Raw genomic sequence first — 24,087 nt, 5'->3', positions numbered from 1 at the left:
TGTCATAGAATTACCTGTAAAAAGAAATATGGTACAGGAGCACAAGCGTCCAGTGTTAGTCATCACTTGTTACAATTTCCTTGCAAAATCTTGTCTCTCTTCACTGCACTATTGAATTATCTATTATTCATTTCACATTTTCTCAACTTTATTCAGCTTTTATCAGGCAATGTGTGAGGTGGTGGAAACAAAATTCTGAGATTTTTTTTAAATACTGTTTAAAGAATATATGGAATATACTGATCTCATTAATGGTTGTTTCATCAACATTTAGTGTAATCATAAAATTACCAGAAGTTAAATTAATCATGTGTATGGTATCATTTTATGTGCAATCCTTGCACAGAGGCCATGCTAATCATTTGTTCATCTCTGTATCATTCCAATTTTGGTATTTGTGCTGCTGACACAAGCAGGTATTATTTCGTTTTATTGCATGATATATCAAAGAATGTTTATATCCTGGATTTATTTATTCACTGATGACTCTTACAAACAGATCTGTGTGAATACTTATTGGATGTTAATGGGAAAGATACACAGAGTATCTTAGCAAATATGTAGTACATAAAAAGAGAAGAGAGTAAGCTTGACATCAAACAACAAGCCCTCTCCAAGAGAAAGCATGTTGCACAAAACGAAGTCGATGAATAGGTTTCAGAAGCAGTGTGCATGGAATGTGTTCAGCCCTGGACTCGCAGGTCATCTTGGTCAGGGGGCCCTGTCTGGCTCTGTTCAACAAAGGACTCCTTTCGCAGGTCATCTTTTCTCTGGCTTGCTCGAACACTTCTCTGTGTTGCGATTACTCTGAGTTTTCTGCTTTTTTCTTGGTAAAGGCTTCCATCCAGTTAGTGAAAGTGTTTACCTATACCAACAGATATTGACTATGTTTTTTTTTTAAAGAAATATGAGTGAAACATAATTGGTATTCCTCTCCTGATTATGTTTTTCTTTGTACACTGAGGAGAGAGGAAGCCTCTGATTTATGGGGTTGTTTCTCAGACAAACCTTACAGGTCCCCACAATCTGTTTTATAATTGTGAGGAGGTCATTTCCCTTAGAAGTAGCCTCTGGGCCAGTTAAAAGGTCTTATCCTTCCCCTGTAAGAAGGTGGGTGGAGAGTTTTAAGTTTTCCACTGGCATAAGGAAAGTAGATTCTGAAGCCTGGAGTGCAGCTTGTTCTTTCAATCTCTTTTCGGAGTCTCACAAGTAACGTTCCATCTTTCCAGGCAAGGTCACTGACTTGGGACAAACTCTGGAAGGTCTGTCATGGTTGTGTATCTGTCAGGGTCATCTGAAAATCTTCCCAAGTTCCCCTTTATCTGTCTAAGGTCCTGCAAGGATAAGTGAAGTTGTATATGTATGGGACCGCTGAACCCTCCTGAAAAGATAAAATAGATGTGTCTAGGTGGATATATTTTTTGGTAACAGGTAATCCAGGTGAGAGGAGTGAGGGGAAAGGAGCAGTGGGCAGGCAGGTTGGTGCAGACCCTTGATCTTACCCTTAGGATTCCCAATTCTAGTTTCATATTATTTTTCAAGACCTCTGCCAGTAAAATATGGGAGAACAATGGATTTGCATCAAATGGAGGCATTGCCAAATCCCCAAAGGTTTGTTTGTCTCTGTGTTAAGAGAGACACAGATGCCAACAACAGTTTTCAGAGCAGGAAAAACAAACACTGAAGGAAAATTATGTTTTGCCAGAACACATGATCAAGAAATTAAAACATCTGATGATAAAACACTGTGTCCAGATGGTATTTATTTCTGGCTTCCCAAAGAAAAAAAATGATCAACAGAAAACCATAGATCCCAAATGCAATTTAATTCCCTTGGAATCCAAGCCATGTAAGTTGGTAGGGAAAAACAAATATTCTTATTTTTTGAATATTTGAAAAGAAATATAAACTTATTCAGACTTACAGGCAGATGTTATCTGAATAAATATATTTCAAGCAAAATTGAATTTATCAATACTTACTGTTAGAAATAATTAAAAAATGTAAGTGATTAATTTTGGTTGACAGGAAATTGATAATAGGACAATTTATTAGTTCTTTTTACAGATAATTTCTCTTTCTTGTGTTAATGACAATTACGTATGGCCATCTGACTTACTTTCATTGTACAAAGTGATATAGTTCTTCATACACGCTCATACGTCCATCATTGAGGGCATGGACAATGGCAGAGAGTCCAGCGTCCTATTGTCAAGATATAGTAAACAGTTTAATAGGAAGCCCATCTTTGTCTGGAAGTAGAAATGCATACTGCATTGTATCCTCACATCTGGATATGATTGTCTCCATTACACAGTGACTATACATCTCCTTAGATGAAAAGCCACAAAAACAAAATCAACAACAGGAAGAAAAATAGAAATTTACAATGCCATGAAATAAAATAACATGCTGCTAGATATGATATCACCATTACACAGTTACTACACATCCCCTTAAATGAAAAGCCACAAAACAAAATCAGTAACAGGAAGAAAAAAATAACAACACCATGAAGTTAAATAACATACTACTGAATGATGAATTTGTCATTTAAGAAATGAAAAAAAAGAACCTTCTTGAAGAAAATGATACTAGTGTATGATCTCTGAGTCATTGAATAATCAGAAGAAAGTGTTTTGAGGAACGGAGAGTAACAAAAAAAAAAATCCACGAGATATATTTCCCTTTGGTCTTTGTTGGTGAGATATGTCTCCTGTAGATTTTGTTTTTTAATACAGTCTACTAATCTATGATGTTTGATTGATGAGTATAACCCATTTGCATTCAGGGTTAACATGAATGGGTGATAATTTGGTCCTGTGTTTTAGCAATGAGTTGTTCATTGATTTAGTCTCTGTTGTTATTTTACTGGGATGTTCTTCACATTTGCCTTTGGTTTTGGTGGGCATTCTTCCTTTTTTTCTATCAAGAGAACATCTTTAACTATCATTTGTAAGTCAGGTTTGGAAGACGCATATTCTTTTCAATTTTCCTTACTGTGGAAGGATTTTATTTCATTTTCAAAGACAAAAGGGAGTTTTACTGGGTACATTATCCTAGGCCAACACTTTTTGCTTTTAAAATTTGGAATATGTCACTCCATTCTCTTCTTGCCTGTAGAGTTTCCTGTGAGAGGTCTCCTGTGAGTTTAACTGGCATTCCTTTGTATGTCCAGTGATGTTTTTCATGCACATTTAAGAATTTTTTCCTTATGTTCTGTTGAGGAGAGCTTGATTATCATGTGTCTTGGTGGAGACTTTTGGTCAACCATACTGGGAGTTCTGTGTCCCTTCTGGATGTTGTTTCCCAAATCTTTCTCTATTAGGGAAATTTCCCCTTATTATTTCATTAAATACAAATGTGAATCCAGCTTCTCTTTTTGTACCTTCTGGAACTCCCATAACTCTTATATTAGTCCTTTTAATAGTGCCTTTCAATTCTTGAATACTTTTTTCAGCCAGATCCAGCTCTGTTGCCAGCTTTTTGCTTGTTTCTCCCTGTGACAGGAAATATCTTCTAATTTTGAGATTATTTATTTTGCCTCCTTCATTCCATTTTGGAGACTCTCCACTGTACTTTTAATTTGCTCCACTGCATTCTTCATTTCTGATATATCAGCTTTCATTTGATTCATTTCCAGTGTGACATAATCCTTGAATTCCTTGAATACCAACTTTATGTGCTTCTAGTTGTTGATAAGAAGTTTTATAGCAAGTGTTTTGAATTCTACATCCCACATTTTCTTGATGTCTTCCTCAGTTAACTGTGAGTTTGGCAAAGGGTTTTGCTCCTTTGCAGGGGAGTCTTCAGTAATATTCATTGTGCCTTTGTCTCTTCTTTTCCTCTTGGTCATTGCACTTCTGGTTATCACAATCTTCTCTTTGGGGCAGGTTTCTAAGCTATGTCACACACAAGTCTGCACTTTGGTTTTACTTATTGCAGTTGGTACACACCTCTGCTTGCAGTCAGTTGTGCCACTCCCTCCAGCGAGTTCCAGTTCTGGGTTCTTATGTTAGATTTCCACCATGGTCTCAGTAGCCCCAGATCCTGACTCACTGGTCTCCACCTCCTGTGATACCATGCAGAGGCTGCACCATTGTCTTTAAACCTTTACCCCAGTTTTGGTTCAAGCAGTTCCTAGGATTAGAGAGACACCAGGTGTCCTTCACAGCTAGGTTGGTGTAGGTGGTGATCTTGGCAGAACCTTTTGGACATTAGGTCTGGATGCCACATGGACCTATTTTGACCTGTACTATGCCAAAATCTGCATTATTTTCCTGTGGGACTAGTGCAATGCACTATGCTCACTGTTGTCCCTGAGGTCTTGAGCTCTTGCCACACTGAAGGAAATGGCATCTGCTGTCACACTACTAGAGTTCTTTATCTGCTGGCCGTCAGGTCTGAGGGCTACCCAGACCTATTTTGGGTGGAACCTGTAGGATGCCATGTTGTTGCAATTTGCTGAGCCAGGAATGAGTTCACTCCCAGCTCCGTGCATGCACCCTATACATAATGGTGATGGATTTGGCTCTAGGGAGAGGCCTGGGCTGTGAAATCCACATTGTTCCCACACTGCCTGTCTGGGATCTACTGTACTGTCTCTGCTCCTGGTCAAATCAAACAGCAGCAGGATGAGCAGTTCTTTTTCGGGGTTCACCTCTGGAGCTCTTGGTGTAAGTCCTTTCCCACCTGGTTGCTGGTAGAGTTCTGGCTGCCAGTGGAGTTCAGATCTCGGTTTGCTGAATGCTGCTGGGGTATCAGTCACTGCAACACCACAATGTTGTCTCCACTGCTTTCCTGTGTCTGTCAGTCTCCAGGTACCCCTCTGTTGTTGTTCTTTCTCTCCTATTTTCTGGAATGTGCCCTCACTGCTTCACAATGGCTAATGTTTCTCTGTCCTTTAAAATGGGTCCTTACCCTATTAGGCCTTCTTGATTCTCTCTTCTCTTTTTCTCCTGCTGATCCACACACCCCTGCTGAGCTCCAGATTCAGTTGGAGCTTATCTCCAGCACATCAGTGCCCTTGTGAGATAGTAACGGTACTTATCACTTTCTTTTCTCTCTGCTGTTGCTGAAGATAATAAACGAACAGAAAATTTTAAAAGGGAATATTCTTTTTCCACAAATGGCTGAGACCTTTTGTCTGGAAATAGCCAAGGGCAGTAGAATAGCTAGAATCCAGTAGAAAGGAAGGCAGGACAGCAGTAATCTGCACTGTCGTGACTCAGTCTCAAGGATCATCTTCATCACCCTTCCCTTCAGTTAGAGACAGAAAGTTAAGTTTTCAGTATTTGAAGGAGTATTTACATGTGCGGACTACATCAAAGAGAGAAAGAGAGAGAGTTAAAGAGAGAAGATGAAGGTGATCAAGAGGACAAATCAGTGAGGGGTATAAATTGGCTGTAGGGGAATCCAACACTTTACAGATTTGTATGATAAATTTCAAAAATAAAAATTAAAAAATAAGAGGAGGAAGAGGAAAAGGAGGAGGAGGAGGAGGAAAAGTAGAAAGTGGCACCCATTTGTTACTTTACTTTTTGAAACCTGTGGCTGTCAGCATGGGTGAAGCCAAACCAGGAGTCAACAACTCAAATGCAGTAGAATGGAACTAAGTACTTGAACCTGCTGCCTCCCAGGATATGCACTTACAGAAATCTTGAATGAAGCGTGATTCAAATCCAATGTGTAAGTTTTCTGAAATAGCCTGGAGCATTTAGGTGTGTTTCATCTACGCGCTTTTACTTATTTTATGAAAGTTCTCTGTCAAATTTGGAGTTGCTGTCATATTGTGCATAAAGCTTGAAACTTTGATTTTCACAAAACTTTGATTTCACAATACTTGTAAGAAGAGCAACCAGTGTAACACTTCAGTCACATCTAGGCCAATTTTCTATAGTTTTCTGTTGTTCAAGAAAATGCGATTATTTTTCTCTTCTCTTCTTCTTTTTTTTTTTTTTTGCTTGGAGACAATACTTCAAATGGTAGCTATAATGAACAAATCTAGTGGCCCCTTGGGCTTTAAAGGAATGTATTTCAAAAGGTAAACTGTTATTTATAGTACTTCTTGAAAGCAAGTCCTTAGACTGTAGGTTAGTTTTTGCTGATTACATATTTGGCAATATGATAACATGATATTGCTTATGTCATTTCATTTCAATGATACAGATAATGTTTGTTTTTTTCCTTTCAAACCAGTTGGGAAGCATTGTGTGTGTGTGTGTGTGTGTGTGTGTGTGTGTGTGTGTGTGTGTATGTATGCATTGCTTTAAAACTCTATTTCAGTATATGTTATTGGCTTAAGGAGAATTTACTACTTTTATATTTATAGATAGATGATCATGGGATAGATTTTTCAACTTACAGCCTAAGGTCATAGACAGCTGGTCAGCCTAGAATGGTTATTTTTATTGAGGCATCTGAAGAGACAGACCCATAATCATGAATTCAATTTCGTCAAAAAGTTTCAGCTTATATTTCGCCAAGATGTGCTTTTTCCACAAGATATAATTTCTGAAATTGAATTAGGTCAAGGTAAAGTTCATCTCTCTTACATTTTAGAAGAATAAACATTTAAATTTAAATAAGTCATATTTAGAGGTAAATAGTGCATGTGCATTCTTTTTCTCACTGGAGATAGGAGTGAACTGGTGACACTTTTTTTTATTCGCAAAAATTAAATTGTATCTATGTCAAATTCTGGCAGAAAAGAACTGAGACTTCCATTTCTCCTGTGTAAATCATCAAAGTGTATTAATTCATGTAACATTTATTTGCCATCTTATACGTGTTGAGCACTGTGCTGTATTTGAATAAAATGTGTATCCTTGGTCTTACAGAGACCAAGTAATAAAGCACTGTTTATTTTTCCAAAGGGAATGTTTCCTGTGAAATTTCTTTTATACTATACTATTTTCTAGTTAGAGGCATAGCATACAAATCTTTCCTAATTCTGTCATCCAAATCACTGTAACTTTACTCTTTTATATTTAGAACTTGTATTTAAGTTTTAATGAATTTTAAGTTGTTTTTTTTTTTTTTTTAAAGATTTATTTTTATTATTTTTTATTGGAAAGGTGGATATACAGAGAGGAGATACAGAGAGGAAGATCTTCCATCCGATGATTCACTCCCCAAGTGAGCCGCAACGGGTCGATATATGCCGATCCGAAGCCAGGAGCCTCTTCCGGGTCTCCCACGCGGGTGCAGGTTCCCAAAGCTTTGGGCCGTCCTCGGCTGCTTTCCCAGGCCACAGGCAGGGAGCTGGAAGGGAAGCGGGGCTGCCGGGATTAGAACCGGCGCCCATATGGGATCCCGGGCGTGCAAGGTGAGGACTTAACCACTTGCGCCACCGCGCCGGGCCCAAGTTGTTTTTTTTTAAAGTGGTTTTAAAAGTCAGTTCTTATTTATTTCAGACAGAGAGATGGAGAGAGAGAACGAGAAAGAAAATATATATAAAAATGTTCTATCTGTGCATTCATTGCCTAAACACTTGCAATGACAGGGATGGGGTAGAACCTGAGGAGTCCCATGTGAATGGAAGGGCCCTAACCACTTGGAACATCACCTGTTACTTCTGAGCATGCAAAGGCACTTGGACATGCGATGTAGATCCATGTTGCAACCATTTAGCAAATGCCCGACTGTAATTTATTAGACTGTGCTTTCATCACAGCTAATCTATTTTAACTCTATTAGATTGGCTCTATGAATGGCAACTTTTGTTTTTATTCTGATACTTGTTATTGTGTTAGATATTGTTAGTACTCAGTGAGAAAAGCCATCCTATCCCAAATATTCTTCACTTACCTTGTACCTGTGGTATAAATTTTTGTAGTGTTTGTGGTGTTGTGTAGTTTAAAGTGCAGATTTATGGAGTCCTCTTTTTGTGCTCCAGGTGAACTTTTACATTCTCTGGGTTTTGCATTTTCAGGGAACCTCTTTAATAGGCAATTTTTAAGCAGCGCTCACAAAAAGCAACAACACTTTCAACAATACAACTTTCTGATGATAGTTTATTCATCACTCTATATGTCTGTTCAGTACCGTGAATATATTTTGCAAACACAGGGAATCACAATAGTTAACAACAAGCGTGCTGAGATATTTTGACAGACATTTGTTTTGCCTCTGACAATTGTTGCTATGAAGTGGCAGTATTTCTCCAGCAAGGAGAATCATCAGATCTAGGATAAAATTCTGAGCATTAGGATTATTTGCCATATTATTCCTCTGCTATTCCTCCTGTTAGATTTTTTTTAAGTGAAAGCTATCTGGAACATTCAATTTCAAAAATGTCAGGGAAATAGCAAATGATCACAAGCTGGAAATTGACTAATTCCTTGACTATGTTCTTAATATTGATTCGACAGTCAATACCTGTGAGGCGTTTGCTGAAGTCACTGAATCATCATAAAACACTGCAGATGTAGCTTCATGATTCTGTAACAAATGTTCAGTGCAGAGTAAAGGTAAGAAAGAAACTCAATACTTGATTTAAAGCGTAAGAATAAAGTATAATTTTAAAAACACTATTAGAAGTGCATTGTTTCATGAAGCATATATTTTAGTTGAATTCTGGATATTGTGTATCTTTTTCAAAAGAATTGAATGTGTGAAGGAATGCATTCTGATATGTATTTGTGGCCTAATCAGGCAACAAAGTATCCAGGTTTCACAGTGACAGGTAATAAATACTACCAAGAGAACATCATCCTATTTGGTTACTAGGTATGATAATATAATACTGTTCAGGATACTCATTGGAAGGAATTCAACAAGCTGAATTGAAATCTACATGCGATTTTTGTCATGCATCATAAAGAACTGGAATCTAACAACGAGAACATGTCGTTTGCCCGAAATTTTATTTTCATCTTTTTTCCCTTGGGATATTATTTCCTTTCAATAGTGCTAAATTCTAAATATTTTGCTGCCATGAATATCATCTTGAAGGAATTCTGTTTGCTCTGTTATACAAACTATATTCTTATTTATCTGTTCTGGCCTCACACTGTATTGTAATACTTGGAAAGATACACACAACAACTTGATGGAATATGATGACTAGAAGTTCTCATTTGGATAGAATGAATCTCAGTGCTTCCTCTTGCCTGAAATTGTTGCATTGGAGGCAACAAGGCCATTGTTGAGAAAGACTAGATGTATGTGTGTTTATGTATGTATGTGTTCTCAGGTATCAAGAGGCATCAGAAATATGAAATCTAATTACAGAAGATTGAAAACTACGAAAGAAAACAACAGTGAAAGTTAGGAATATTTATAAAATTTTTTTTCAGTTAGCCTATAGTTGAATTTCATTACAAGTTTGGAGCAGAAAAATGTAAGTCAGCAGGCTGAATAGTTTTTTGCTTATATGTTAAAACTCAAAGCAATTTTTTGGGGATCAATGTTTGACACAGTGGGTTGGTCACTGCCTGGCTTGTTTTGAAATGCTCTTCAAATCCAAAGTGCCCAATTTCCTATCCAGATCCTTGCTCTGTCACAAAAATGTGCCAGGTATAATCTGCTGATGTTCAGCTGCAACTTGACTGTTGGGAAGCTGGGGTATAGCAACAGTTGCACTACTGCTGGTGGCTGTTGGGGCCAGAATGGCAGGGTTTTCAGGATGGAGAGTAAACCTTCTGAATTCTTTGACTTTGGGAATTGTGGACATACCCTCCAGAGTTGAGAGAGTCATGGATTGTAGGTGGGTTATCTCGGGGGGTCTTCTGCCCCGAGACCACTGAGGGGTGAGGCGACAGTGCTCTTTTGCAGCAGAAACATTGGAGACAAACAGGTGGTGAAAAATGTCCTTTTATTTGAGAGAAATCACAAGCTTATATAGGAGAAGGGGGCAGGCAGAAGGGCGGTCGGGATAGTACAACCACAGTGTGACTGGCTAACAGATACATCTATCTCTCTGGACCCTCCAATGAAGTCAAAGGTCAGGAAGCATAGGAAATTGTATCTCAGGGCAGACTCTTTACTTGCTGAAAAAGCAGGATGAGTCTAACATTTGACTTCCTAGAGTTGTTTACAAAGAAAGTCTTATCAGAGTAGGGAAGAGAGACTAGGGTACAGCCCATCACTCTTGTTGTAAGCTCAGTGAACAGGTCATGTTGGGATTCGTTAGCCAACAGCACAATGTACCATGTACCTATGGTCTCCCATATGGGCGAGGCAGGTGGAGATCCAGGGGTGTCTCCCACAGGGTTCCTGTGCATATGCATATGACTGTGGAGACTTGAAACTCGTTATGTAAGGTTGTAAGGTTTAGAAGACAAACTGTAGAGAGGACCAGTATTAAAGGTACAAATGTCTGTATGAATGGGGTAGCTAGCCATAGTGAATTTATTTTATGGCTTGAATTGATTGGTTCACCCTTGTACACAAAAACTCTGGGATGATGAATAGCCCAGCTGATTCCAGCATTGCCTCCCTCCTCTCATTACTATCAGACCTGTTCTTCCATGCCAAGTTTCAGTGTCCGCTCTGGAAGCCTGCTCTATATGCAAACAGTGGCCAGAGTCCTCACCAAGTACATATATCTGGAATAACAGTGGAACTGTTGATCATTCTCCCAAGCCCCAGAGGTATGTTTCAAGGAAATACATCTTCTATGCTAAAAATAAAATTACAAAGAGGATATAGTAGCAAAAAAATGCCCTAAAATAGAACCACTAAAACACAAGGAGTTTAGGAAATAGGTCTTCCCCAGATGAATAATTTCTTGAATTTGGACTGTGAAGAAGAAGCAAATGATAAAAAAATGTCTAAAAAGAAATTAAGCAGAATGATTGTAATGTTATTTCACAACAGAGAAAATTTAAGTAAAATCAGGAAGTGGATTCATAATGTGGATGACAAATTTAGCAGATGGTAGTGATAAGAAAAGTGTAAGAAAAGTAGAAATGAAGTGTTCAATGAATCAAATAAAAACTATAGAAAGAAGCTTTAACTACAGATGTGGTTAGCAAAGAGAAAGGCTATCTGGTTTAGAAGACAGGCTTTTTGGTATATGTTTGTTAGAAAGAAAGAATTAAAAATTTTGACTAAAAGCAGTGTTCTGAATCAATATTATGCTATTAAAGGACAAACTACCTGAACCTTGGTAGATTTTGAAGGAATGGAGAAAGAACAATCTAAAACAGCTATTTTGTGTATTTGGGGTAGATTTTCCCAGATTGGAGAAAGATATGGATATCCAAATACAACAGATCAGAAAATGTCCTCCCTGTGAAATGTAATAGTAAAACTTTTGAAACTCAATGACAATGCCCTAAAATTTGCAAGGCAGAAACACCAGATCTCTTTCAAAAGTGTGCATCTCTACTCCAAATAAAAAGAACTCTTGCTCAATTCAGTTAAATATACCTTGAAAGTATGATACTAGACTTTCTACATTTCTCTATACCTGCAATGCCAAGATACACTTAAATGGCAGAATGTTAAACTTGTAACTGTTGCTAAGACTATAATACTTTGATAATATGGGGGAAAATAGTGGAAAGGGAAGATAGGGAGGGAGGAATGAGAGGGAGAGTGTGGAATCCCTATACCTACGATACTGAGTCATGGAAAATAATAACAAAAAAATCTTTTAAAAAGAACTACACATTTTTGAAGTGCTATACTAGTATGATAATAATGGAGGAATCAGTTGAGGGAATGGGATAGGGGCAGTGGGAAGGAGAAATCCCTGAGCCCATGGAAGTGTAGCATTGTGGGACATCGCCCCTGGCTCTCTGCACGGGTATGTGGGAGATCATAAGGACACAGCACACTGTGTCCCTGAGGGAACCCACTCGCGGTGATCTTGGCTCATGGAGACCTCAATCTGATCTGATCACTGGCCATACAGGCAAGAGCAGTGGACTGCACCCCAGTTTCACTTCTCTGTCCTTGGGACTACTTTGAAACATTGTCTGCCAGCCTACTGCCATGTACAGTGTTGTATATGACCCACAGGCTTCCTGCCTGCCACATGTAGTGAACAGAACCTGCCAGCCATGCGTGCTGCTACATATAAAAAATAAAGTTTTTTTTTTAACTACGTTTTTTTTCTTTTTTGCCAAATTCTTATCACTTTCATTTACATTTATATTCTTGTTATGCTGTACAGGATCTCATGTTTCTTTCTGTTTTTTTTTTAAAGATTTATTTTTATTATTTTTTTATTGGAAAGGCGGATATACAGAGGAGAGACAGAGAGGAAGATCTTCCGTCCAATGATTCACTCCCCAAGTGAGCGCAACGGGCCGATACTATGCCGATCCGAAACCAGGAGCCTCTTCCGGGTCTCCCACGCTGGTGCAGGTTCCCAAAGCCTTGGGCCGTCCTCGACTGCTTTCCCGGGCCATGGGCAGGGAGCTGGAAGGGAAGCGGGGCTGCCGGGATTAGAACCGGCGCCCATATGGGATCCCAGGCGTGCAAGGCGAGGACCTTTAACCACTTGCGCCACCACGCTGGGCCCCAGGATCTCATGTTTCTTTTACCTTAAAGAAATTTATTAATACATTTGATTTTCAGGACAGTAATTACTGCAATAGAATTCCTATGAATTCTATTCCATAGACCGACAAAGAACAGTTTAAATGTAGTTCTTAGATGCAATTCGAAGAACATGAGACATCCTTCCTTCCTCCAAACTTCTCTCCCTCCATCTCTTCCTTTTTCTTCATTGCTTTATTCCTCCCTCTCTTGTTTCCTTCCTTTTTCAGTTGTAGGTAATTTTTACAGTTTTTAATTTAGAATCTGCTTTATCTGATATGAGCTTAGCTACTCCTGCTCACTGTTGGTTTGCATTCACTTGGGATATCTGATTCCAACCTTTCCCTTTCAGTCTAGGTGAACATTTATGAAATGAGTTTCCTGTAGGCAACATAAAGTGGGATCTTGTTTTTTTTTTTTTTATCTATTCCTTCAATTTGAATCTTTTTCATAGAGAATTTAACCCATTCACATTCGAGATTAGGTTTTTTTATATAAAATTTATTGTTTTATTGATTGGTTACTGATGATACCTCTCTTAGTGAATTTTGTACAGTCATTTTTTTTTCACTATGCATGTAATATAGGATACCCTTATGAATTTACTCTATGGATGGTCTGGTGGTGATAAAGTCTCAGTTTTTGCTTATTTGAGAAAACCCTCTTTTTCTTCACTTCAAAAGAATAGCTATGCTGGATTAATGTTCTTCTTGGAAGTTTTATTAAAAGTTGTTTAAGGCCCTTTAAACATAGCATCCTGTTCTCTTTTAGCCTGGAGGGGTCGTAATAAGAAACCTAATATTATTATAATTAGATTTCCTATATATATAACCTTATACTTTTCACTTAGTGTCTTTGGTATTTTATCCATGTCCTTAATTTTTGAAAATATGGCTGCAAAATACCTTGAAGATCATTTTTGGTTGACTCTGCTTGGGGTATTTTGAGTTTCTTGGTTTTGTATGTCTGTGTTCCTTTCTATATCCCGACATTTTCCAACTGCTACTTCATTTAGCAAGTCCTCTTCTCCTTCAGATATGAATATTTGATTATGTAATGATATTCTATATTTCATGTAGACTTTCTTCATTCTTTTAACTCTTTTTATTTTTATCTGTGTTATTCCAAAAGTTTTGTCCTCCAGGTTTGAAATATTTTCTCCACTTGGTTTATTCTATGGTTGAGGCTTGCAATCGTATTTTTCTTTTTTATTTCACTGATTTTAGCTGATCTCCTAGAATTTATTCTTGGCTCTTCTTAATTATTTCCACATCCTTAGTGATTTTTTACTCATATAACTTGTTGATTTCCTAATTTATTTAAATCATCTATCTTAATTCTTTTGAATTTAACTGTTTCCTTATAATTTTACTTTGAAATGCATTCCTGGCATTTCATAATTTCCTTTAGATCATGATCTAACTGAAGAACTGGTGTCTTTTGTGGATTCCACCTCATGCTGATATCTCAGCTCCTCTTTACTGAGTAGGCTTCATTGGAGAAGCGTGCATGATTTAGATGGAATGCAGAATCCTACTTGATTTCTGCCGTTCTTGATGAGCACAAAAGTGAAGCCCTGAGTGACTCTTCTTCCTTTAATCTATGCCACTGAAGTGTATAAAATACTTAGTGATATAGGCAGCTACAAGTCATGGATGTGGAAGTATGACTTGGAGGTGGATGCACACTTCATGGGTTATTTATCTTTAGTACCTGGCGAGTTTGATGTCAGTTGCACTGGAGACTCTAATAGCCAATGTTCTTGGTGCTGGAGTAGACAGAAGGGCTTGCTCTTTGCATTGACTGGAAACCCTGGATAACTCTGGCACTGGAAGCATCAATTGCTGTGGCTTTGTGCTCTGAGAATTGATAGACCACAGGTCCTCCTTCAAGTAGTAGGGAATGGGAATTGAACCTTTATCCAGGCCTGCAGGTGACTATGAGGAATACAGGATGTTTGGCACAGACAGGAATGCATCCAAAGAGATAGAATGCAGGCGAGTTTTCCCCTAGGTCTGCTAGGCATATGCCACTGAGGTTGAGAAAGTTAATGCTAATTGATACAATTCTGGTATTTCATGGTACACTGGGGCCATTACCCAGATTTCCCAGTTGGGAATGAAGTGTTGGTGATAGAATTTTGAGACAGAATTTTGAAATCTGTTTGAAATAGAGAGATACAGACAGAAAACTATATCATGATTGCAAATTACTTCAAATATTATAATACCAATACTGACAACTCCAGTTTTATAAGGTATAATTGAAACTTGCTCCAGTTCTTGCAAGGCATGGAAGGGTGTTACAGGAGTTTGTATCCACGGAGTCCAGCGCAATGAACTAGGTGATGTGGAGCCATTTTTTTCAGGTCAGGTTGAGATTTTTAATGGGCTGCTTTTAAAAAATATTTATTTATTTTTATTAGAAAGGTGGATATACAGAGAGGAGAGACCGAGTGGAAGATCTTGCATCTGGTGATTCACTCCCCAAGTGGTCGCAATGGCTGGAGCTGAGCCAATCTGAAGCCAGGAGCCAGGAGCTCTTCCAGGTCTCCCACGCGGGTGCAGGGTCCCAAGGCTGTGGGCCATCCTTGACTGCTTTCCCAGGCCACAGGCAGGAAGCTGGATGGGAAGTGGAGCTGCCAGGATTAGAACCGGTATCCATATGGGATCCTGGCCTGTGCAAGGCGAGGACTTTAACCACTGTGCTCTCGCGCCTGGCGCAGTTGGCTGTTTTTGATGTTAACCCCAAAAAACTGAGAAGAACTTCTTCCTGAGTCATGTAGAAGGAGTCAATACAGTCCCAGGAGTTGTTTCCTAAAGTTTGTGCAGTTGCAGAATGGAAGAGTTTACCCTCCACCCCACAGATTTCTGTGACTCTCTCTGATCACTTCTGATAGCAGCGAAACAGAGCTTAGTTATGTGACCCTGGATACAGAAAATACAGAATACAGAAAATCCTAAGGAATCCACCAAAAAGCAAATTAATGAGCAAATTCAGGTAGTACAAAGATTATAAAAATTAATTATATACATTTGCAACAAGCATTTTTAACATTGGGTAAGTGTGGAGAGCGGAGCTGCGCCTCAAAGATGGCGCTTGTTGACCATTGCTTCGTGGCACAAAGGTGGTAAACAGGTCTTGGGAAGTTACTGAGGATTGGGCCGAGCACGTAGGGAAGCTACGTGACCTAAGTCATGATTGGTGTGCTTATCACATGATGTGAGGAACTGTGTATGGATTGGTTTGTGTAATGTAAAAAGGTCTGGGTGAAAAATAGTTAATGAGGAGATTCCACCAGGCGCACTGCTAGAGCTAGAGCTCTCGCTATCACTTCAAGGCTATTGCTAGCTAGCACTAGGCTGCTTTTGCTTTACTGTAATAAATCTTATAAGTGCTGTAACTGCTTTCACTTTGTCACAACGCTTGAAGTCTTATTCAATAAACTTTTTTAAGAATCTTTACCGTATCGGGGTCTTGCTCGCGGGACGAGGGACCCCGATAGGTAAGAAGTATGTGAAGCAGAGAGCAATTTGATTATGGTAACAGCTGAACAACTGTGAATAAACTGAAAGTCTTGGAACCATATGTTTAAGTGGCTGATTTGCATGCAACTGAGTTATCAAAGAAGTTGCAAAAATTAATGAATTGACTTGCCTCTTATTTGTGTGGTGTGTAAATGTGTTTAATACATTTATATAAAGTGAACAATACCCTGGATGCTCAGTAAGGTTTATATACAGTATATTCAGACAAGATATATCTAGATTCATGTAGGTGTGCATTACAAAGCAGCTTAAAGAGGTTCTAGTCCAGTTGGAAGGGCTATTTCAGTTAAACAAAGCAAGGTGGACTGGAGAGCTAAGCCAGCAATTTGATTTATGTTGTTTGTTATCCCGCATATATACTCCATATGTGAATACAAATACACATACAGATATTTATGTCCCATGGAGAAGTACATGCACACTATATATTTGACATAAACTTATAGTTATAAATGTAAAAATATGGAAGTGTATGCTTTATACAGTATATATCTGCATATATGAGTTTGCATAAGCTATTTTAAGCTGAGAATTTTTACTCTTTCAGGTTTGTTATTTTCAGTTAATTTTACAAATCTTCATGAAGTGTAGTAACCTCTAGAAAAACATGAAATTCAGAGTGGATGTGTATTTGTGTCCATGCATATGCGTGCAGCAAAATATACTTTTAAAAGTATATTTTAAAAAAATTTAATAAATATGTCTGTTTTGAGTTATTCAGACTTTACAGACGCACACATACATATGCGTATACTTGACTTCACTTGGTAAATGAGTTAATTATATTTGATGTCATATTTTCAACTACATTTTCTTCTTTTGTACTTTATAGCTTTGAGCAGAACATCTAAGTATATCAGCTGAGTGAGAAAAGGCATTTTTAGGCATATCCCAAAGAATTTCCCTAAAACAATTCAAGTCTATCTTGCATTTCAATTCTTCTGTTTTTTTCCTCCTCTGAGGGTGAGTTAGGTTTATGCTATTACAAACATGTTAAATTACAACTTAGAGTTCCTAAAAGGGGTACCTTGTGAAGAGACAGCCATTTGTAATCAGAGGTGTATGTACATGGCAACTTCTTTATTTCTTCCCTTACAGTCCAGGAATAAACCCAGGGGTCCAAAAGATTAATAGAGGGAAAAAATGGGGGTAAAGAATTGCCAATTTGAAAATTAGCAGGGCTAAATATTACATAATTGATTTGAAAACTGCCATAGTTACTACCAAGTCATTAAAGGGATGAATTGGGGATATGTGCTAGCATTTGCCTTAGTCCATATCCAGCTAATTGACTCTTGTTCTAGGATAGAAATGCAAGTATTCATTTGTATATGCGAAGTGGGGCTTAATTTTAGATGCTCAAATAAAAAGCTATTGCACAGTGTCTTTTTCTTTCTGATTTTTTTTTACCTCATCTGACCACAAAATACTTGTATAAATGTATATAAGCATTTTACTTAAAAGATAGCCTTACAAGCTTTCTATAAAAGCCACTAGAAGGCTTTCTATAGTAACTGCATTACCATCTGTGTTACATGATGTCTTTATAATATTTGCAATGTATACAATCCAAAAAGTCTAAATATTTCTATATTATTTAGAAGTTACAATGTGATAGTTTGAGTTAACTTTCAAAGAGAATAAAAGTATTTATTTTTGTTAATATTGGTATTCTTTGATTTGCAAAAGTAAAGGGCTTAGATGAAAATTATTTTAAAGGATAGCATATGATCAGAGTGAAGAAATTTACTTCCCTTCTGAATTAAAAAAAAACTATTTAACGATGATGTGAAATGGATATTTTTTCTGTTACTTTTTTCCCCTCACAATCCCTAAATTTGGCTGCAGGGTCCAACCTGTTCCTCCCTTCATTCACTCTAGCTGGAATCCTACTTTCATCTGCAAAGATTGTAAAAATGACTTAGCAAAAGGGAAGTTTGCCCCAAATAAAACTTCAGAGGGATCCAGTGACCTGTACAGGAACTCTAAGCAAGAACTTCTCACCTGGGGGTTGGAAATCAGTTGAATGTCACATTGTAACTATGAAGGAAGGATCTAAGTTTAGCAATAGAAAAGTGATAGCAGAAAAATGCCAGGGAGCAGATCCTTAGTATGCTATAAATAATCAGCCATTAGATCTGAATATGATACTAGGATACTTTTTTTTTTTTAAATCTTGCTTGAATTATCACTGAGGAAATTTCACATGTATACTATCCTTACTTTCTTAGAAGTGCCATTATTTTTCCCAATACACATGTACTAACGTTTTATAAAGTAGAGACAATAGGTGGAAATAATGCAGAGACAGTAGTGGAAATAATGCATTGTCATATTTTGAGAAGGAGATAATTTGGAAAAAAATCGGGCATTTATACTTTAAACCTCAAATTCTTTTGTTACTGCTACTAAGAAAGATGATGTTGGAAGGGTGAGCCTTTTAGGGTGCCTTGTAGGTCACTGGGAGCGTGGCATTTGAAGTCCATTCTCATGAAAGGCTTGGTTGTACAAGCTGAGTTGGGCTGAACCTTTCTTTCTTTGCTTCCCAGCTCCCCATGTTATCCATCCTCCACATGTGTTCTGCCATTCCTGTCCCCCAGTATCACCAGAGAGACACCGAATCACTTGAACTGCCCAGTCTTGGACTGGAGTTTTCCAAATCAGGAGTCCAGATGTATCTTTTCTGTATCTGAAGCTAGTTTCTCTTGGATATTTATTGTAGTAATAAAATGCAGCATGATGACTTGAGAACAAAGATATGGTTGACACTTACTGCTCCTATATTTAATACATTTCTTTGTAAACAAGAAAATAGAAAATAATCGTCTTTGGGGACAAAAAATTTTACAGAAAGGTCAGTGAAGGTATGTATAGAATTTTTGTCAATTGCCTTGATTTCTGGATGTTGTAGTTATTCTTCAGGCCCTCAGTTTTGCACTTGGTAAAGTTAAAGGGTAAAGATGGAGACAGTATAAAAGGAGCATCAAGGTGATAAACAGTTGTTGGGGACATAATGGCTCTTGCATTTTCTAGAGCAGCAGAAAAGGAAAAGTGATATGAGACTTGGGATGAAATGGAATTATAAGGAATTCAGTGAACTCAAAGAAACTGAAGTGTTGGCTAGGATAACATTACTGCTACATATAACATTGAGAAATCTGATACCTTCTCTTTACCATCTTTACTTTTCATCGATTTGTTGTGCTCTTGCATACACATTGGTTCAGCAATTGGAAAAGTTTCACTACATATTTCTGTATACCAATGTAAAAGTGCACTAAAATCATCAATTTATATGCATATCAAATGTCAAATGCCATCACGGGAGTGTTCTAAATGTTCCACAGCATCACAAATTTGTCTAATAAGGGAGAGAGTGATTTAATTTACCACTAACATGCTAAATCTTATTGCAGTATTTTTTACCTTTATACCCTTCACAAGTCAACTGAAATAAAAACCTAAAAAGTTTTATGGAGTCAATGGAAAAATAAGAACTGAATTTTGACTTTTGAATATTGTCATAGAATAACAGAATATTATACTTTGTGGGTAGTGAGAAGTTATTTATTGAAGACAAATACAGGCTTCCAACTGGTAAATAAAACACTTTGTAGTGTATTTTTCTTTATAGCTACTACAATGATGATGCCTTAGTAAGTGAATAGCACAATTGGGAAGCATGTAATGGTTTGTGCTGTGCTTACAACAGGAAGTTCCTGAAAGAAATTGAACAAAGTAGGTAAATTGGAGATAGGCATATTGGTATCAACTTACCATTTCCAGAATTTCCATATGGTTGTCATTTGGAATATTAAGAAAGGATTATTGTAATAATGACAAAATGACTTAGGAAGATTAGAAGGGTGAGAGCTTATGTATCAAGGCTGTTTTAATAGAATTATCATTATAAATATAATTTTCACCAGGACCAATTTTTTGTATATGGGGACAGGGTTTGATAGTTTTCTTGCAATTTTGTGCAAAACATCAGATATTTTTAATGTGTGTGTGAGACACAAGAACATGTTAAAACAGATAATAAACCATTGGAAATGTCTCATTGCTTGAATTGGAGAATAAATGCAAACACTGCATATTCTAATTTTAAAGATTTTAATACCACTACTCAAAATTGGCTAAGAGTTATAGCAAGAAAAAGCTGTTCAATTTTATTAAATATCCCTTCTAATGGATTTTATCATTTTATTTTGAATATTTGCAAACATTGTATGAGCAATACATTTGGGAATGTGCCATCAAAAACACATGTGTTGTTTTATATTTATTACACTAGCCAAAATAAAGAACCAGCTTTGAACAGGCAGAATTTTTGAAATAATTATTTTTCACTTACTTATTTCCAAAGCATATTAGCTGTATGTAAACACAGTGCTAGCTTAAAACCGATTTTCAAGGCTTTATAAAGTCATGTTATTGGGCATGACCTTATATCCTTTGTATCTTTGTTGTCTATTACTTCTGGTCTATTTTGGTGTTCCATCCCTCTGTATCTAGACTTCTCAGGTCAACTCAGTACTTAGGTTGGTCTTGACAGCAGTTGACAGGTCACCAACACATATAATTTTTAATATTCTATCTGATGCCTTTCGTTGTAAGTAAAATAGCATTGCACACCATGATGAAATAACCTACCCTGAATCCTAATTTCTACATCTGTACTACTCCACTCCCTGGGCTGGAAATTCCAGCTTGGAGATGAGCTTGTGCATTACACAAGCTGTTCCATACAAATTAGTTGGCAAGTAAAATGCCACTTCACATGAAAAACTCGTTTATTTCTATGACTCCTGCTGGTATTTGCTGTTCCTTAGAGAAAATTAGAAAAATCACCCCTTTCCCTCTATAGAACTCCTTTTGAGTGCATAAAACTTTGGTAGTTGCCAGGTTTTAAGCAAAACACACATTAGATGTCTGCTGCAACATACCCCCTGAGCTAGACACTATGAATTCTTCTGAATGATTATCTCTAGATTAAAATCTGTCAGGATATTTTTAAAATGAAATATGTGATGCATGGACTGAGAACAGAGAGAAACCTGCATTTGCCAAATACAAATTGCTTAATTTTTAAACTGTATTGTTAGATGTTCTTTGGAGTGTATTAATAATATATGCTCATTTTCATAGATTTAGAACATACAGAAAAGTAAAAGCAGTCACCCGTTCCCTCTGGAACTAGCCATTGTTAATAAGAGGGTTATATTTTGCTTTTATTAAAAACTAGAATAAACATTATTCACTTCTCTCAGTACTTATGTAAATTGTAACAATCATTTTAATGCTTTCATAATGTTTCATGATGGACTGTAGTTTACTAACCCCCAGCTGTTGAGCCAATGTATAGTATAAATGAAATATGTTTCTACACTCTGAATTTCTAATGTTATTCATCTGAAGAATGAGCTATTTGGCTTTTAGTTGCACAAAAATTTTTATCCATCACTAGGGAATAATGCTTCGCTGTTAGCAATGTATTATTATGGCTATTTTAATTAAAACCATATTGCTACTGGAGAAAATTATTTTATTATGAATTTCAGTCCCCGATACCAGTGATTACTTTGCATCCTTCACACTGCAGTTTTAATAACATAATGGATGAAGGGTTTGTTTTCTCAGCTAGGTAAAGCCACAGATTTGTTTATTCACAGATGCATCAGCAACCAGATATAGATCTAGAATAACTTGTTAATTTGACTCATTTTCTGAAGAAAGCAGGGTTCAACTTTTAGAACACGAATACCCAAGCAGAAATCATTATTTCTGTAATATGTACTCTGATTTTGCAGAGGGGGAAAAAAGTGAATATATTAATGTCAGTGCCTGTGCTCATTTAGGCACTTCTTTTTTGAAAAGGTCATTTATCTGGGAATATTGTTTATACCATTATTTTCATATGTGTTATTAAATCACAAAAGACACTGGACCACTTTGTTAAAGAAAAAGTTGCAAAGTCCACTTGCTGAATGATAAGCCCTAGTATTGCAAGAGGTATTATGCATCGATTTAGATGTAAATGACTTTAACAAGTGGTTCCCTTCTTTTCCTTACACTTATCTTGCTCTCAGCATCTAGGCTCAGTGGTTGTGTTCCATAAATATTCTATTAGCTGGAACTCACTGGTATCATCAATCAGATAGTATCTGTTCAACAGTTAGCAAGGATTTCTTAGAGTAAGTTTGTATAATTTTTGGGAATATATGGAACTACAAAGTCTAATATTCGGAGATAAACTTTAGGTTACACAGGCTTTCAAGTCCTCAAAAATGAATGTGGCCGTCTGACTTCAGCATGGTTACTGAATGATGGAGATGCTCAGAAAATCAGTGAACTTGGATTTAACCCTGAAACATCAAAGCATCATCTGAAGAAACAAACTTTTCTTCTTGAGCTGCAGATTCCCCATTCAATATTCAATAATTAATTTCTCTTTAAAACTGCATTCATCATGTGAGGATCCAGAACACCTCTCAATAGCCTTATGGTGGCAGCACTTGTTGTTGTACAGTAAATTTTAACTTTTATTCTTAAAATTAAAATTTATTTCTTACTTATTCGAAAGGCAGAATTATATATAAGGGATAAAACACACGCACATACATTTTCCATCTGCTGGTCCACTCTCCAAATGACTGCAAAGGCCAGGTCTGAGCAAGACTTGGGTGGCAAGAAGTCAAGGTCTTGGGCCATCTTTTACTGTCTTCCAAGGGCACTAGCAGGACACTAGGTATCTGAACCTCTGCCCAAGCAGTATGGCAGTGAGACAGGCAGTGGCTTAATCCACTACGTAACACCTACTCTTGTTCTTCATTGTTTTGTTTGCTGTTTGTTTTTTGGTTGTGTGTGCGTGTGTGTGTGTGTGTGTGTGTGTGTTTTACAGATTTATTTATTTTTATTGGAAATGCAGATAAAAATTACAGAGAAAAGGAGAGACAGAGAGAAGGATCTTCATTTGATGATTCACTGTCCCAAAGGCTACAAAGGCCTGAGCTGAGTCAGTTCAAAACCAGGAGCCAGAAGATTTTTCTGGGTCTTCCACATGGGTGGAGGGTCCCAAAGATTTGGCCATCCTTAACTGCCTTCCCTGGGTACAAGCAGGGAGCTGGATGGGAAATGGAGCAGCTCGTACAAGAATAGTACCCATATGGGATTCATGCATTTGGAAGGTGAGTGCTTCAGCCATTGAGCCAGCGCCCCAAGCCCCTGTCTGGCAGTTTTTCTATAAGATGCAGGCAAGTGTGGACAATTTCCCATCAGGTTATTCACAATGGGGAGGGGAAGGGTTACCTGCCTACAGACATGGCAACCTGAATTTCACATTGTTCATGACTCTCTTCTTTACAGTGCCAACTGAAGCAGTTCTTGTTTCAAAAGAAATGCCTTTCATGTCGCAGTCCTTATCTTCAAAAAGCTTTGTAACTATTTTATGCAGATGGAGATTCCATCTTGTCCCTGCTTCATGTTCTGCAAAATACTGTCCTATTATATTATTAAAATAAGTTATGAAAAGGCTATACATTTATTGCTTAGTTAAAATTGCTAACTGTCAATTTTGTATTTTGCATTTTTGAAAAATAATGTACAATGAGTAATTTCATCTTTCTCCCGATACAGATTTAGAAGTGTAGGGGTTACTCACTTCTCCATCTCCTCCTGCCCTTCTTTTTTTTTTTTAATTGTTGTTTACATTGTATTATGTGATACAGTTTTATAGGCGCTGGGGATTTCCCCCACCCCTCCCATACCCCTCCCCCCATGGTGGATTCCTCCACCTTGTTGTATAACCATAGTTCAAGTTCAGTTGAGATTCATTCCTTGCAAACACATGCCTAGCATAAAGTTCAGCATCTCTTCCTTCTTATGTTTTTTTTTTTCCCCAAAAATGTTTGCAATAGCATAGTCTTTCATTCCACTGTAATAAAGTTAACTTTCCCATATGTAAGATATTAGTGTGGAAACAATGGTATTACCCATTTTCCTGTAGCCCTTGACCCCTTGTACCCTATTGAACTAAGTAAGATTA

General features: G+C 37.3%; 1 non-coding gene across 1 annotated transcript; it reads right to left on the bottom strand.

Annotated features, from left to right (window-relative positions):
• Window positions 1-304: 304 nt before the first annotated feature.
• On the bottom strand, window positions 305-416 carry LOC121156983. Its single transcript, XR_005883963.1, has one exon. It is a non-coding gene; the product is annotated as a U6 spliceosomal RNA (small nuclear RNA).
• Window positions 417-24,087: the final 23,671 nt, after the last annotated feature.

The sequence above is a fragment of the Ochotona curzoniae genome, unplaced genomic scaffold, assembly GCF_017591425.1.
Source record: "Ochotona curzoniae isolate NIBS_2020 unplaced genomic scaffold, NIBS_Ocur_1.0 contig_3498, whole genome shotgun sequence".
Classification (NCBI taxonomy): Eukaryota; Metazoa; Chordata; class Mammalia; order Lagomorpha; family Ochotonidae; genus Ochotona; species Ochotona curzoniae.
This window is presented reverse-complemented; position numbering and strand designations above follow the sequence as displayed.